Here is a 17,904-nt window from a genome sequence, read left to right as displayed (position 1 = left end):
CTGAGGAGAACAAAACTGCTTCTTTTGCATTAAATTAATAATTCCAAAGGCACAGTGGTGAAAGTCACAGACATACCATGTAGCATTCCTGAGAGAATGTGCTGGGAGAACAAGCTTAGTGCTTCTGGAAGCTCCTTTTTCCATCAGCAGCAAATAGACTGTGGTCAATCTGTCTTAATCTCTCAGGAGTAGAACTGCTGGAAGAAGTATCAACTGCAGCTGGGATCAGGTAGCAGACAGAAGTCATATAACCAGCTTGGTCATATACATTTCACAGAATATACAGGAGAGGTCCCTTAGCTTAACCCTTTTCATTTAAATTTGTAAAGAAACTTCAGACTCTCTCTTTTGACCTCCCGGGAAATTATCTGGTTTAAAGAATTTCCAAGGAGTAGAACCTGGCAGAGAAGGAAATCCAGCTGCCAGGAGCAGGCTGCCAAAGGTTGCCAAGCTCTGTAGTGGGTAAAGGGTACAAAGAGAGCGTGACTGGTAGGGAAATTGAGCTTTTCAGCCTAGAGAGACAGTTATATGAATGCTGAAGCCAAACATAAAATCAAAACAGGTAATTCAGCTAAGAAAAGCCTACTTAAGTACTATTACACTAAACCCCCAGAAAGGATGGTCAATTTTGAAAGTGCCTGCTGTGTGGGGTTTTGAGCCAGCACGGGGAAATTCAAGCAGCAAATGGGCATGAAACAGGATTATGTGTTTTCTCTTCACCACCACCATGCTTGCACTCTCCCGCTCAGTCTGTTTCTCTCTGTAGAATATCTGTTCTGCACAACAGTTTGCCTCCATGAAAAGAAGCATACACAGCAACTAATAGCTGGATATCACATTAAAATAATTCAATATAAAATTTTCCATTTTTTCTGTTATCAGAAACATTGAGAAGCTTTGAGTTACGGCCATATTTGTGATTCAAGATTCACATCTGATACCTTTGAGCAGAAACATACAATAGTAAAACCTACAATCCTAAATTGTTCTGGATATACGAAATATATTAAAACAGTGAACAGGTATAACAACATTAGAACTGTTTTCAGAGGAAAAGTCAGTGTAGACAGGGATGACTCAATGTAAGAATCACTGAAAATTATTTGAATGCTCCTAATCTGCAATTTTTTTTTTTAGCCCAAGTACCTGTGGTTAAAAACTACCAGCAATTTTCACACAATATTCTGTACGGTTTCATGAACACTGCTTCATTTACACAGAAGATGCTTTAAAAGTAAGCCTAAAGCATATCTGTAAATATTTAGATTATGTGTCACAAAGATTGACTTTTACATCTCTTACCTGGTGATCCAACCTATCTGTTTATCTACCTGCAGCAGGAAGATGCATCTATTTTCAAAACCTCTGTATATAGACACAGGTAGACACATATATGTCAAGGAAGAGCTTGTCTTCTTCAGTAAGGGGCAGCAAAAGGATACTGTTCAAGAAAGACAGAGCAGCAGCATTTCTAATCCCAGGAGCCTTGTTCCCATGCATTTCTCCCTTATGAGCATCTGGGCTGATATGTTTTATGCCAGGGGCCAAGCAGGTTCTCGGCTAATCCTAAAACAGACAGCAGTTTGTACAGTTGCCCCTGACCTCCCACAACCATAGCTGAAGTCTTCTCACATCATCAAAATCCTTACATGAGGGTGAGTAATAGAGTTAAACAGTATAATTCCTTTTGAGACAGCCTTATCAATTAATTCTGTGCTGTCCTGAGTTTGTGACTTTAATGTGCAGCACATCTGCAGGTCTTCAGAAACATCAAGGCATCAATAAAAACAAAACAAAACAAACCCTTTAAATTAAAATCCATATATAATACTATGTCTCATGAGTAGAGTGTTTGAAAACTGAGAGTGGCATTCACAGGGAAGTATAATTTTTTTAAATATTTCCATGCTTCTTCACACAGGGTGTTTTTTGCTTTTCATGGAAATGCATGCTGTAGTACACTTTAGCCCCCACTCATAGCTGGCATGGCTTTCATCTTCCTGCTTGATGCACAGTTGCTTTTTTCTCTGCCTTGCTTGTGGCAGAAAAATGCTGCCTGAACTTTTATTGCCTTACCTGCTCGAGGGTGGTTGCTCCCATTTGCAGCAAGATTTATCAGCACTTTGGGATATTGTCAAATAAACTTGTAGGTAGCTCTTCTTGCTAGAAGAAATAGGAGCTCAATTGCATAATCAGTCAACATCACTGTTCTTTTTGACAGAACAGAAGAGGAGGAAAGATCAAACCCATGAAAGTACAAATACACTGTCAACATTTAGGTCTGTGTTCATTCAACTTGTTTCAATTACAGGAAAAGCTCTGCTGAGCCTGCTTATACTAAGGGCTCCCCCAAGCAGTGAGGCAGGGAGAAACTGATCTCTGTGCCTGGAAGAATGATTTCTGGATACAGCCCCAAGGTTTCCCTATGTTCTACCATCACCAGGGACTGTTTCCCCAGCGCTCAGCCACAGAGCAGGGTTCTGTCATCCTACACCTCTGTCCCCTCCATACATCTCATGGATAGTGGCTGTTATGAGCAGGTCCAGAGCTAAAATTTTTTGCTCCAAGAGGTGTCATTCACCTTTAAGCCATTTAACACACACCATCTGTAATTATAAGAACCTTGGCCTGGCCTAGAAAACACTCATGAAGGGAGGAAGAATATTGCCTTTTTCAGAGTGAGAAGACACAGTCCTAGAAGGTGATTAACTAGAGTCACAAAACCACAGATCATGAAGAAACCTCACAAAATATTCTAATGTATGGCCTCTTTCAAGTGCTGGGGATTCCTGCAAGCTGTGAATATACCTGAAATATTAAGTGTGATTTTTTACCTCCACACATATGCCTCCTCTAAGTGACTAGTAACCTTTCCTGAACTAGTGCAAGTAGAGGAATTACTTGGACAGGACTGTAACCTTTTCCTCCTCTCTTTAGGAGAACAGTTGATATTATACAGACCAGATTCTAAGTTTACCCCTTTATCCTATATTTGTCCTTTTTTAACTCCTTGGTCCTGAGGAATACAATTCCTTTCAAATTCTGATGCTTATTGGCTTTTTTTTTTTTTTTTCTGTTTTGTATCAAAGGAAATTAGTTTGCATGGAATCCTTGTCAGTAAAAAACAGTGCACAATGAGAATCATACTCCTGCTCTTGGAATAGCTCTGCTTGATGTCAATGGCATTTGTCTGTGAGATGAAGATCCCTGTTCAGAGCCCCTCCCATTATCTTGTAGCATAGTGGGGGAGAATTTGTATCCCTCCACAGCTTCCTATCATCGCTGCAGTTGTAAGAGCTTCTGCAGCCTCTTGCTGCTCACTCATAATTCTTGTGAATGACATCTGGATATGACAACATCATCATCATTTTTACATATATGGATCGCAGTAACCTTAACAGGTTGCTGAAAACTGCCTAAAATTATCGGTGAGTATTTCTAATCAAAACCAGCAATAAAAGTTCACCATCAGAAATTATTTACAAGCTACTATGAGAAAACTTGTCCCCCACCTTCTATTCTTCATTAAAATCACTGTTTCTGTCAGACCTTGAAATTCCTTAGGTCTGAAACTGGAGTCTAACAGGAAAATAATTATCTCCTACCAATTTTATACTTGTCCTTTATCACTGCAAATGTCACATTTGTGTGGAAGGACAGCAAAATACAATGCATCTGAGGAATGCTGTGACAAAGGTCTGCTGCAGCTCATTTCCCAAGGCTGAAAGTGAGCACCTTAAGGCTCCAAAGGCACCTGAACAATAAAAAATGTTCAGGCACTATCTCGGCATAAGAATGGCCTCACACTTTGGAATCCTGAATGAAAAAACATGAAGCCATGCTTGTCAGCGTCTCACTGGCTTGATGTTCATTAGTTTTTAGTCTTTTTAGGGGCTATGACAAGCATAAATCAGGAAATAAATACAACCTTCACAGAATAGGAGTTTTAGCCTGTCATCAACCTCCATTATATGCACATATCCATAAATATTCAGGCACTTACCTCTGCCTGGAGGCTGGAGAAAGGTGGAGAGAGGGTAAATAGGGATGGTCCACTGCAAGAGCAAACTCACAGCATTGCAGCCTTGTATGGGGTAGGTGGTAACTTGGAGTGGTGTCACCTCCCACTTCCTGGATTTCTCCACATCTTTATACAGTGTTTCTTGTACTGGAGATATCAGACACGTGGCAAGGTACAGAAAGTCTGCTGTCAGAAAGTTTTGGTTCTCCTCCCAATGCTTTAAGTAACATAAGCTCTCAAGAAGTCTAGACTGGAACATCAATAAAAGATGAGGCATTAAATGTGGTTAATTTCCCACAGCCTCAGGGAGAAGTGTGTTTGTTCTCTAACACTGTACAAGATTCCTGTTTAGTGTTAGATGGGCAAATGGCTGCCACCCACATCCACACAGATTTTTAAGACTTTCCTCATGCAGTATTAGTTACCCACATCACAGCCAGCTTCTGGCTCCTGGCAGGGTGGTCAAATCCACTGGCAAGCTCCATCACTGCGCCCACTCTTGTGCAGAGAACTGTACTGTACTGAACCCCACACACTTCCCTCTTAATGTCTGGGCTTACAATCCTGCTCAAAATTAACTTAAAGTTTGTGAAAAGTAAAGCTTGAGAAATTTTCTTCAGCACAGAAGTCTCAGTTTTCCACAGAAGATGTAACAGCAGTGCAATGAAGCTCCTCGAAGGGATGAAAGAAGAGCAGTTCGGCTACCAGCAGCAGCTTCTGCCACAGTTGGCTCTGAATTCCAACAAGCTGGGGTGCAAGTGTGCATTTCTGCTCATGTCCAGTGTCTTAGACACACATTTATGTGGAACAGAATGGCAAAGACAGCCATCTTTTCATTCAGGCTAAAATCTGAGCATTTTCTATGGTGCCTTGCCCCTACTTTCTGATTGTCTCCCAATAATGCCTCTGATTTCTAATTCCAGAGAACCTACGCTTTTGCCTGTTTTCACTGTCCAATAAGTAATGCACTAGAAATGTGGAAACTTCAGGGTCACAAGTCATGCTGGATCTGTGAGGAGCTGACATTGCTGAGAGCTCTGTGTGTGTGGAACAAGGACAGTACACAACAGCTCCCTCAGTGATGACTTATAAATGTTTCTATTGGCTTTCCATGGATAAGCTTAATGGTATTCTCTGTGTCCTTAACTGAATATTCAACTAATGAAAAATTTGTCTGATAACCCACTGTACTGAACAGCATGTCCTGACAGCTAGGGACTCCCCCTGCACCCCCTCAACTGAAACAAATCAATTTTGCCAATGTCATTTTTCACCAACTGAAGCCTTTTCACCTCATTTTTATCTCAGTGACAGCCCATCTCCAGTAACCACCATTTACACTGACAACAATCTCTTTCCACCACATGCTCCACTTGTCAACAACAGCCACTTTGTTAATATAAAAGTAGTTTCTTGAAATTTTGCTCAGAGTCTCATTCAAGTGTAACAGTATAAGATGTATCTTCCTTCAAAATCCTCATCATCTTCTTTTGCACTGCTTTACTTAGCCAGTTAAGGGTCTAGAAATAAGAGCCACATTTCCTCTTCCAGATGTATTTATTTTTTATCATAGAATCATAGAATGATTTGGGCTGGAAGGAAACTTCATGATCACGTAGTTTCAAGCTCCCTGCTATGGGCAGATTTCACTAAGCCAGGTTGCTTAGAGCCCCTTCCAGCCCAGCCTGGAACATCTCCAAGGACAGAGCATCCATTCTCTGGACAACCTGTTCCCATGCCTCACCATCATCACAGCAAAAATCTTCTTTCTAGTATCTAATCTAAACCTGCTTTCTTTAAGCTGGAAGCCAATCCCCCTTGTCCTGTCACTACATGCTCTTGTGAAAAGTCCCTCTCCAGCTTTCTTGTGGGTTCCCTTCAGGTACTGGAAGGCCACAATTAGGCCACCCTGAAGTCTTCTCTTTCCTAGGCGAAACAGATCCCATTCTCTTAGCCTTTCCTCATGTTAGAGATTCTCCATCTCTCTAATCACCTCGGTGACCCTACTCTGGACAAGTTCGTGTCCATCCTGTACTGCGTTCCCCAGAGCTGGATGTAGCACTCTAGGTGGGGTCTCACCAGAGAAGCACAAAGGGACAGAATTCCCTCCCTCACCCTGCTGGCCACAGTGCTTTTGGTACAGCCCAGGATTCAATTGGCTCTCTGGGCTGGAAGCATACGCTGCCAGCTCATGTCCGGCCTCTCATCCACTGATATGGATGTGTGCATTTGATGATAATGCAGAAGCAGGGGTTTACATTTCTGCATTTCTTCTTATCTTATAACTTCCATTTAAATTCCAGCAAACCTAGGATGCAGTCTCATTTAACAGTCTCATTATCCATTTCTAAACCAGGCAAACCAGCTCTGGAGTGGAGATTCAGTGTAGGTATTGTGAAAGGAGAAAGGGAAGGAGCATGGAAAACTACAAATCTTCTGGTGGAGAGAGATGGATCAGTGGCTAGCCTCTGAACACTGGGAACATTTACTGGGATGAAGGTTGTCTAATGGATCACTGTTATCACAGCCACCCATCAGGGATACTCACTCCATATTCTGCTGATTAATTTGGTCATCCTGACCTTCACCTATTTTATCTGCCATATGTCAAAGGGACATTTCTTTGCATTGCAAAGTCCAAGGCCAAATATAGCAGTCAAAGGGAAGCCAAAGCAGGACATTTTGAAGACTTTGGAGAAAGATTAGATAGCTATGCTGGCACTGTAAAAGCATGGGAGGGGGAAACATGGGACTCCTGGGCTGTCTGCTAGTTCATGGAGACTAAGAGGAGCAGAGATCCTCAAAGCAATGAATCATGAGGAAAAGGACCCTAAAAACAGCAAAAATGCTTGGTGGTTCTCCTTACAGTCAATACCAACTGCAATGACACCTTATAGACATAATTAAACACTCTGAACATTAAACAGAGAGTTTCTGTTTATCACATATTTTGGCTGGCAGTCCTTCTGCTGGATGCACTAAGAAACTTGCCTATTGCCCGAAGACCTGGATCCCAGCAAAAGCACAAAAGCCTCCTTGGAAGGTTTTGAAGGTTTTTGAAGAAACACGGAAACTGAAATTGGAATCCATCTGTGGTCAGCTTTTTCCCTCCCAAAATCTCAGACTTCTGGTCTCTTCCAGGATCATTGCACATCAGGAGGCATCTTCCCCTGGTCCTGGTGGATGTAAAAAGGAAAGTAGGCATTAGGTAGATTCAAGACAAACAAAGGACTAGAAGGAAAAGATATCTACTACCATAACTGTTCCAGCCTTGGATTATTTCCCCCTTTTTGTATATTGATTCATTGTTGCAGATTTGTAACTTTTTTTTTTCTCACAGTCTCTCTTTTATATTCCCAGCTTTCTTTCTCCTCTTCTTTTTTTTCTCTACCTTCCATTTTTGTACACTGTACTATTCCTCCCAACCCTTTCTTTTCCTCTTCTTCAGGCCAGAAGTATGTGCAGTGCAACAGTTGTTTTCTCTGGCTTTTTCAAACATACAGACAAATTCATGTATTTGAGAATACAAATGCAGAGCACTTTTTCCCTTCTTCATTAGGAACAGATGATGGTGAAATTTGTGGTGAGTATCGTGACTCACTTAAATCTGGGCCCTGAGAACTCTGTCCTTTGTGCAGACAGGTTTTGTCCCAGTGTAAATGATCCAGTAAGAGAACACAGCAGTTCTTCCACTGGATCTTCATCCCAAACCTCTCTGTATTTCAGGCCATTGAAAGACAGTTAGAATCTAAGACAAGCCCTTGAAGTAGGTTTGATATTCTACAAATATCAAATATCTACGTGGTGTTACCTCATAGAGGTGTGATATCCTGTTGTAGCCATCCAGAAAGTTGCTTCAGAGCTCTGTGCCAGCCAGAGCATCAGGCCTAGGAAAGCCAACTTGTATTGCACTGTTATTTTTTAAATGGCCCTTTTGTTGCCTAACGAGAGAGATGGACTCTGGCAGCTAATTTGACATAATGTAAAGCTTTGCTGAGGCTACTAGAGTGCTTGGCATCAGCAAGGAAGTCTGCTGGAAACAGAAGAGTAAGCTTCAGGTGAGTGGCAACTCAATGCCTCAGCTGGTAGGAGGAATCCCACCACTACCCACCAGACAAGTTCCTGGAAGGACTCACATGCCTGTTACTCTTCATGGCCTTGTCACTTTTCAGATTGCAAATTAAGATTTAAATTAAAACATGGATGTTGTATGAGAAAGGAACTTCACTTACCCCAGACAGCATGTAAATATGCCTTGCAACTTTTCTGGTCAGTGCTTGTTTCCTCTGGTACATAATGCTGCTTAACTCATAAGAAGGGGTACTAGCAGATGAAATAAGAACAATTTGTCTTAGGTCAAGACACAATTGACAATGTCACTGGACATAACACTGAAGCTTAAAAAAGGCCTAACAACATGCCAGAGCAATGGAATAAATAAATCAGACATGACTTTTAAATCACACAAAATGAATAACAATTTTTTTTCTGTTGTAATAGTAAAGCCCCCATTCTGAAACAAATTTACATGACAGGCCAGAAAGGACTGTTGATGTTGTATATATGCTAGTACACACATAGAAGACTACCTTGAAAAGACTCAAAAAGCTCACAAAACCAGCACTCCCAAAATCATGCAACCCAGAATGAGTTTTCCATATACCCTTAACTTTATCTGTTGATGAAGGATACAGTCATCAGTTAAATTTTCAAAGTTATTTTTTCCACACAACCCAGTGACTGAAAGAAAAGCATTTTGTTGAACTCTTTAGCCTGATTCTTCCTGTAGAGGTCCCAGACACCATTTGAATATGGTGTTCACAGCCTATTCACAGCATTTTTATTTTCCAACTGGGAGTATCTCTAGTGCTTGCTCTTTACTGTATGAGGGCTCAATTTCCACAAAAATTTAACATTGTATGATCTCTTCTTCGTACCTAATAAGCAGGACTTACAATTTCTATTTTGGACCCAGGTACTCTTCAAATTACTTTTTGTTAGGGCTAGGCAATAGCAAATGGGAGTCACAAAATCAGCATAAAATTATCCAGTGAAAAATGTCAAGAACATTTATCAGGTCTTAAAGGAACTTTAAGAAAGAAAGAGAGCTCTTAGAAGATTCTCAGACTTGGGGGAGCCTGTCTGCACCCAGTTTGGTAAGGTGGAAAGATGGGTGGGACTTCCATTTGGAGTCCACCAAAGGCCTGTCTCACACTCCAGTGTCTAAGCAGGGAATTGTGCTGTTTATTATTGAAGAGCATTTTGATAAAGTGCCTGAAAGGTGTGCAGGCTCTCCACGCCCAGGATCATTCCTGAGAATTTACTGGAGAAAGAGTCAAAGTGGAGCAATTCAAAGCTGTAAGAACACTTTTTCCACATTTCACGCAACTTTGTGAGACATTAGTTCAGGTCACTTTACAGAAGAATCTTCAACCCCAGCCTCTGTAGATTTCTGTCTGAGTGTTTTTTAACTGCTATTCACTTTAAAAAATCCTTTTCTGAGAAGTCTATTGGATTCAGCCTCCAAAATGAGACCAGCATCATACAGGCATATTTTATGATTCTCTGCAGTCCTTGAAGACAAAAGGGACCAAAAACAGTCTTACAATGAGGGCATCATTATATGACTGTATAGGTCTAGTGACAAAATTTAGATACATAAGTCACAAAAGGATGGAAATAACTGTGTGTGTATTTAGGCATTTCCAAGACAATGTATCATCTTGGTTGGGAGCATGGGAATATGAGCACTGAATTTAGGCACCTGAAATGGCAGGTAGCCATTATGTCTTTCCTACACCCCTTCTTAAGTCCTTCTGTGCTAGATGTGATTTCCAAAAGGACAATTTCTCAGGCAAAAATGGTGACACACAGACCACATGAAAACGTTTGCATGTGTGCATGGTATTACATTTTTAACTTAGTTTTTATGAAGGACTGCCTTTTAATTAGCAAAATTAATGTCAGGAAGTAGACTCAGAAGATATTAAAATCATTTTTACACTGTTTAGTTTATGTGGTCTAACTGAGGCAGCAGGGATTTCAGAAGTGCTAGAGGGGAAACTTCAGGCTGATAGTACCATATGCTTTAGGGTATTCTGAAGGGGGAAAATATGGGAATATTTTCTTATAAGACCCTAGGGTCTTTCTTTTCATGCAAAAGTGAAGAGAACAAGGCATAGTGAATAATAGTTTCTAATACAAGCCACACAAAGTCCATTATTCTTTATACAAACAGTATTCTTCATAATGCTTCGTATTGTTTCTTTTGTACAACCTCTTCTCTCCTATGTCTACAGAACTTCTATAAATCTGTCATTTTCTGCTCAGTGTATTGACATAACTGCGTTTTACCTTTTTGGATGTGACATAAAGCTTGTGTGACTTTACCAAATGACTTGTTGGGCAAAATATTATCAACCCATCCAGTGTAACATATCAATATTGTATTTCTTGAACACACTTACATAAAATCACAAAATAGGGTTAGCTGTTGAAAGAAGTTCTATATATCTAATGAGATTTAAGGAATTTATAACAAATAAAAAATATATGTTTCCATATGCATTTAATTTTTGTTATATTTGCAAAACTGATGTCTTTTTGCAGCTACAATGTTCCATTGTATTTTAAGATATTCTTGCTTAGGACTAATTAGTATAACAATTATCTATGATATTAATATAATCAAAATATCTATTTGGCAGAAGAAAATCTGCAGCAAGTATCAGCAAATTTTTTACATAACTTTTAAAATACTTACTGCAGCTGGACGTAGGAAGCTAACTAGATATCAGTGGTGCAGCAACCAGCATTTTGACAGTCCTGTGTCATTATGGCTAACTATATAATACACTATATATACTAATATAAGCATCCCTTAGTGATGCTCTTTCAGAAATGGATTAAATAGTCAATCAAGTTCAATGGTTTTCTATGGTATGGAATTCTATACGGCATATCTGCCAAAAGTCATTGCTACATATACAAAAGCATGTTATTACTTCCCTGTTAGGTCTTGAGGACAGACTAGTGTTCAGCTGGTTTTATCTAGTCCATCTTTCTATTTATATTATATTAAAATCTAGAATTCCTATCGCAGTTTGTTTTTATCATCTGAAATTGTGGAATGTAAATAATAGGAATCCTTTTGAGTCTCATTATTTGTAAAGTTTTCATGTTGATTTTTGTTAGGCAAGAATGGTTTGAGTAAATTCAGGACTACATCTTTGCCTGGTTGAAGCTAGTCTTCAATTGCCTAAAACTGCCTTGATCTCACAACACTGCAGCTTAATCATAAATTCAAGAAGGCATAAGTCCTTAGTTTGCTTTACCACTGGTAGAGGTATCATTTATGGAAAATACAGCTCTCTCTAAAAGTCTATTGAACAAGCTTTGTGGAATTTTAGTCATCACTTTAGTAGGTGACACTGTCAGTTTGACCATTCTGTATCTTGCCATTCAGGATATATAAAATCGCAATGGGAAAAAGAATCTATGAACCTGTGCTTGCTTGTAAATTGTTTACAGTGCTTTTTGTTTTCTAAGAACTTAGCTACATTTCCAGGATACATAATGCAACAGCAAGCAGGTTACTGAGGAAGACACCTGCAAGCAAGTCTTTTGTGCATATCAGTACACCAGGGGATGCTGATATTTTTCATAAGCAAGGCTGAGTAGGAAATTCTCCTCTGATTCTGATGGGATTTATTATACCAAAGAGAACATTCTTTGACGATCTCTCTCAATCTCTCTTGGAATGATTATCATTGAAAAACTCCTCTTTTATTTTTTCCACTAAGGGATTATCAGTGAAATATTGGATAAGGTCAATTGAAGCAGATTTATTTCCATGTTTATTATCAACCATTTTATGGTTTAACATTTTTAGTACATTTTTCTTCTTAAAAGGAAAAATTATTACAGTATAACATACTTTGAAAATGCTGAACACAAACATATATAATTTCAGAAAAACTACATAACTTGTCCCAACAGAACTTTTTAATGTTGATTTTAAAGGACTACGTTTCTAAGGAAAACTTCCAACCATTCTCCTTCTGCTTTGTGTTCCATTTTTCCCATGCCAAAGCTCCTCACACTTCTGTAATTAAGGTGCCTGTTAGCAGAGTGGCTGACTCAATTTCTTACCGTTGTTTCATCAGTCCTGCTGGCTTTCCTCTGGATAGTTTGGTCCAGCACCTCCAAGTCCATGCCAGGAAACCGAACAGGGCAGGATCTTGAGCACTGCCCAGCAGTCATGCATGCTGCTTAAGTCATTAGCATCTTCCCCAGCACAGTTTTGGTCCATGCCAACCATCACTCTCCCTGCTGGTGCTATAGCATGGGCAGACAGATTAACACGCAGGTTGCTAATGATCAAGTGCAGGCTTGGGAACAATTCTGATAGCAATTCTGAGTAGGGATGCCCTATTTTGCTTGGAAAAAAATCTTAACTTTATGGATTACAAATCTGTTATGCTCAGGTAAGTCTCACTACTCAAAGCAGTCAAAGAAGCTTCTCAGACAATACTCTTTCCTAAAAGACTTCAACTACTGAAATAGATAACTTGGGTATGTAGAGACACCTCATTCATAAATAGGGTTTTTGTGTAGGCATTTTGTCAGAGGTTGCTTTCAAAGTGTTAAACAATCTGTGTTCTGTTACTATCATGTATGTTTTTCTATGAAAGTCCACACTTCAGTAGGACCACCTTAAAGTAAAAAAAAATCAAAATTCATCTTTTCCTCACCCATAGATGTGCTAGCAATTCTTTTCCTCTCACCTTGCCCCATTTGCCACTCATGAGGTGCAGCCACCCATCTGCTCTTATGCCATATTTGTAGCTGAGAAATGCTTCTGTGTACTGCAGAAGCTGAGCAACATGTATGCAGCTCCGCAGGAAATGCCACTGGAAATGCCCTCTTTCCAGTGAAGGCTGGCAGCTAAGAGAGGTGTATGGGTGCTTAGTGCAACAGTTTTCAGGCTGTTTGGACCTGGACTTATTAAATGCATGCTCACAATTATATACTTGATCTTCAGGTCAAGGAGTTCCATCGCAAGTACATTCAATCAAAAATTGTTCTGCTGCAGCACTGAGCTACTCGGGCGCTGGAAACCCTGAAACCACCAGCTCAGTGCTCCAGGAATATGCCATCCCATAAAACACCTGTAAAGCAATCACCTTGGTGTCTTTTTGTCACATCAAATGTGGTTGTCCCCAAAATTGCAGAGAAATAGTTTTGCCACTCTTTCTGGATAATGCTTGTTCCACAGAGGTACAGTAAATAATTCCTTGTCTCTGAATTGGTTTACATTTACACTTCAAAACTGAGGAATAAACATGACAGCTATTTGATCTTTGCATGAAAATGGACTTCAAAGCTAAATGTGTATTTCTGTTCATTTTGCAGCTAGAGATTTCCAGCAGAACGTGATTATGCCTCTGATTACTGATGCCTATTGTAGTAGCAGTTTCATCTGGTGCTTTTTCAGAATTTAATCATTGTCTTTTGTTGACCAGTATAACAGTACAGAGAGCTTTGCACTACATGTGTAAGTGGCTAGTCTAATTGAAAAACAGACTAAATCTACCAGATTTTTGTAATGCAGTAAATTGTGAACAGGAGAATAAAAATGTCCTCAATGTCTGCATGTGTATTGTTACTTTGAAGCTACTCCCAGCTACCACCACCACAGGATCAGAGGAGAAGCTAACACCCACTACTTTAAATAATTATTGGATTTGTTTTTCTCATTATTTCTCATTCATCCTATTTTTAGCACCACCCCACTTGATGTTATAATTAGTTCTCTGAAAAACCTTTTGCAGAATAAATGGTTCTGGCTTTGGTGTATCAGAGATATGACAGCAATGCGTGTTAGGCAGAATAAACAATTTAGTCAGCAAAACTTGCTGTTAAACCCAAGTTTAATTTCAATATTCATAAAAAAGCTATGCATACACTCTTTAGAGTGTATTCTATATTTTCCTCCTTATAAGCCTTAAGTGGAGGCATAGAATTTCTAGTTATGTTAGTGTGTGGCTCATTACACTGATTTTTTCAAAGCCACATGCAAATGCAACTTAGATTTTTTTTAACAACAAATGTGGGTAACCAGCATAAAACCTATAGGGGCAAGTTCACCATGTGAAGTAGAAGGAAAACACTGATGTTTGCTCTAGATATGTCTACTCAAAAGCAGTTTAAGGAATTTCCTCTGTTCCTCTATAAGCATTTTTAACACACTTTTTTAGCAGAAGGGCTTTAAGTTCAATACAGTAAAGACCTTTCTGTTCATGTTTTGTCTTATGTCTTCTGGCTTCTCCTCCAAGATTTCTTCAGTCTTTTCACTCCCAGTGCTCCTGACTTTGCACACTACTCATCCCAGAGGGCACTTCCCCTTCCTGCAGCACAGAGTGAAAATGCAGTCTTAAGCCAGAGCCTGAAAGGCTTCTTACAAGCCTCTGCACAGCACCCAGACAGTGCTCACCCAGACAGTATTCACCCAGTAGGAGAAAATACCTATGCAGCAATTATTACATTAATTGGAGTTCCACGACTCCAAAAAACCTCCAAAAATCAGTGTCCTTTTCTCTTTACAAATTCAGTAGTAGGGAGGATTATATGCATCAGACAGAAAGAAGGCTTAGAGTATTGGCTCTTAAACACTGATCCTGAACAGACCCAGTCTTGAACACAGCTCACACAAAGAGACAAAACCAAACAGTGCCCAGTGAATTCAGTGGGTTCAGCGGCAGTGATCTGTTATTTAATAAGGCTTAAAGAAATGTTGAGCTCTTTCAGTTGGCTGTTGGTATAATAATTTAAAGTTCATGGCATTAGTGATAAGATGACATGGCAGCACAGCATGACTTCTAGATTTCCTCCTCTCTTGATGCCCACTCACCTGTGCTGTGCAAAATGAGTCTGTAACCAACTATTTCCTTTCCAGGAATGGCTTGTGTCTGGAAAATGCTGCAAAATAAGACAGTAAGTCAGAATCCTAAAGAATATTGGCCAGTTTTCTCATTGCTAAACAAAAATAATTGGAGTACCACTTTTATTTGAGTTATTCTATTTGTCCTGCCAAATGTTTGTTCCAGTGGAAAGAATTCAGGTGTTCCTCATTATCCTTCTGTGCTGTTCTAGCAAATAAAAACATGAAATTAAATTAAGTACTTTTCATTGGACAGTGTTTTAATGATTCAAATAGTATAAAGTCAGTATTAGTATTCATGTCACATTCAATTATCTCCCTACCATGTCCTCCATTTGCTTTTCCATGTGTTGGTTCATCACACAATGCTAATTAGGTCACTTCAAATGGAACATAATTGACAATGACACTTTTGCAGGTTTATATTTTCACACAGAAAATCTGAGAATAAATTAATGACCAGCAATTTTGACAATTACGGTCAATTAAATTTGTCAACATCACAATTGACAAAATTAATCTATATTTAATATTGAAACCTTGACATTAAGAATTCAGTCTTGGCAAGTAACCAGATTTAGGTGACAAATGTGTAATACTGCATCAAAATTATTCATTCTCAAAAGATATGGGCTAAAATATCAATATCTTTTAGATCTGATGTCCTACCATTAGAAAACTAACTTTAAAAAGGGATTCTGAAGCTAACATTCACCAGAGGGAAAAAATTATCTTCTAATTAATGACCACACCATTTTCTAGGTTTTAACAAAGGTATAAAAAATTCTGGTATTGAGGATTCAGTGTTTAAACTGCATGGCTACTTCATCTAAAACTCTATCTTAAAAAAAATAAAATAAAATAAAATAAAATAAAATAAAATAAAATAAAATAAAATAAAATAAAATAAAATAAAATAAAATAAAATAAAATAAAATAAAAAAAACCTCAATGACATGTCTTTTCTCATTCCTAGACAGGCTACAGATTTTTATAGGCAAACCGCAGGATACCTTGGGAATTTACTAGCAATGCTCAACATAAATCTAATACCACTGGGTCTATGCACCAGAACTATAGATTTTGTTGGCTCTTCTGTGCAAACAAGGTCCACTGATAATAATCCTCCCCTCAGGCTGCATATACCTTATAGTAAGATTTAAAAACCATCAAAATTAATACAAAATGAATTCACTGTAAAATTAATTAAATCATAATTAAAATATCAGAATAAATAGGATCATAGAAAAATAAATTAAAACACAAAGCAGTCACTTGGAATTGTGATATATGTAAGAAAGAATTAGAAATATTATAAATTATTTCTTCCCAGGAATCCCTGGAGAACGGGTTGTACTGAACCAAATCTGGATGACACTGGCAACAGTTTTCCAATTTTGGACCTGGAAAATAAAAGGAAAAGTCCATTAGCTAAATTCACTTCCAAAAAACAATAAAACATCAATTTTAAATCCTGCTTATTGTTACTACCTTTTGCTTGAACACATTTTGTCCCGAGGATACACACAGGTCAAATAGTTGCAATAACACAATTCAGACAGGCTTTTTGAAATTAACCCTCCCACACATTTGCAACACCCAGGGAGACTTCTGTCTTCTGTGGTCATTTGGAAGTCATTAGTCAAGCTAAACAGCCATGAAAAACATTGACGGGACAGAATAGTAAATCAGACACAAAAAAAATCCTTATTATCCAGGATATATTAACTTTGTGCTTAACATGGAGCTAGTGCTATATCAGCTGTATAGCAAGATGGCTTGACAGACATTGATGTAGTTGGAACAGAATTACTATAGCCAAACTCAAATTGAGGATAATAGCTGGCAAATCTGAGAATAGACTTAATCATCTTTCCATGCATGTGCTTGTATATGGACATCATATTGCCATATTAATTTTGACCTAAAGTAGTTAAATTCATTAAAATAATTAACAATTCATTACAGCACTGTTTCCTGATTGAACTGTGTGGCCTAAGTCACTATTTTCACAAGTGCCAGGGAGGTCAAATCATATGTAATTGGAAATTAGAGTAAAAATATGTATGTGGCCTGTATAATTCTCCTTGCACTTTTCAGAGTTTCAGAGTTTTCAGGTGTGATATTGTGATGTCTGAGCAAAAGCTAACATTTCCAATGCTTTGTGGGAATTACTTTCACCTTTCTTTATCTAAACCATTGGATTGGGTAGAGAAAGCTGTCGGACCTCAGGGATAACAATTTCGGTCTTTAAGTTTTCATTAGTAATGTTTGGATTACTAGAGTGTTTAAGAAGTTTAAAAAGAAACAGTGTTCTACCTGATGTAGTCTTACACCAGAGTGGAAGCAAGATGGTTTATCAGCAACTTCAAAGTCACTTTGAAAATAAACAGCTGGAAAGAAAGATGGGAGAAAAAGCAAAAGAAGACAACTCAAATTTGATTGTAAGCAGGAGAAATATGCATGAAAATGCCAGATTTTTCAGAAGAGTTCCACCTGCAGAATACCACATTTGGTTTGCAACACAAAGCAATGAATAGTCTTGGCTCTTGATGACTTCTGACAATCTGTTTCCTTCAGTCAGGTATTTCCTCTTGTCCATTCTGATTACGTCAGAGCAAGCAGACCAGGGAATCCTGCCTGTGAGCTGCGTCACCATTTCCAACAAAGCAATGGTGATAACAACTTATCAGTTTATTCACTAAAGAAACTGCATGGTGAGCTCAATCATTATAAAGCAAGAAGATAAACTAATACAAAGGGTTATTTGATCACTGACAATAAATGTGTCCTCCACAATGGACTACATGTCAAAAGTGAGACAAAAGTTCTTATACCTATACGGAGTGTAAATCTCACATTTTAGAACCACTTGCTTTTTAATTAAGCAAAGAACCCAGAAATGGACCTATGGTGTACAGACTCCCTCAGGATGAAGGAG

General features: G+C 38.7%; 2 long non-coding RNA genes across 2 annotated transcripts; both read right to left on the bottom strand.

Moving 5' to 3' along the window:
* Positions 1 to 5,633: 5,633 nt before the first annotated feature.
* Positions 5,634 to 12,731, bottom strand: LOC140683582 (uncharacterized). The gene is made up of 3 exons (XR_012054751.1): positions 12,173 to 12,731; positions 8,254 to 8,344; positions 5,634 to 7,197 (listed from the first exon to the last, which is right to left on the bottom strand). It is a non-coding gene; the product is annotated as an uncharacterized lncRNA (long non-coding RNA).
* A 2,201-nt stretch (positions 12,732 to 14,932) lies between these two features.
* Positions 14,933 to 17,357, bottom strand: LOC140683581 (uncharacterized). Its single transcript, XR_012054750.1, has 3 exons — positions 17,283 to 17,357; positions 15,082 to 16,366; positions 14,933 to 15,001 (listed from the first exon to the last, which is right to left on the bottom strand). It is a non-coding gene; the product is annotated as an uncharacterized lncRNA (long non-coding RNA).
* Positions 17,358 to 17,904: the final 547 nt, after the last annotated feature.

The sequence above is a fragment of the Taeniopygia guttata genome, chromosome 3, assembly GCF_048771995.1.
Source record: "Taeniopygia guttata chromosome 3, bTaeGut7.mat, whole genome shotgun sequence".
Taxonomy (NCBI): domain Eukaryota; kingdom Metazoa; phylum Chordata; class Aves; order Passeriformes; family Estrildidae; genus Taeniopygia; species Taeniopygia guttata.
This window is presented reverse-complemented; position numbering and strand designations above follow the sequence as displayed.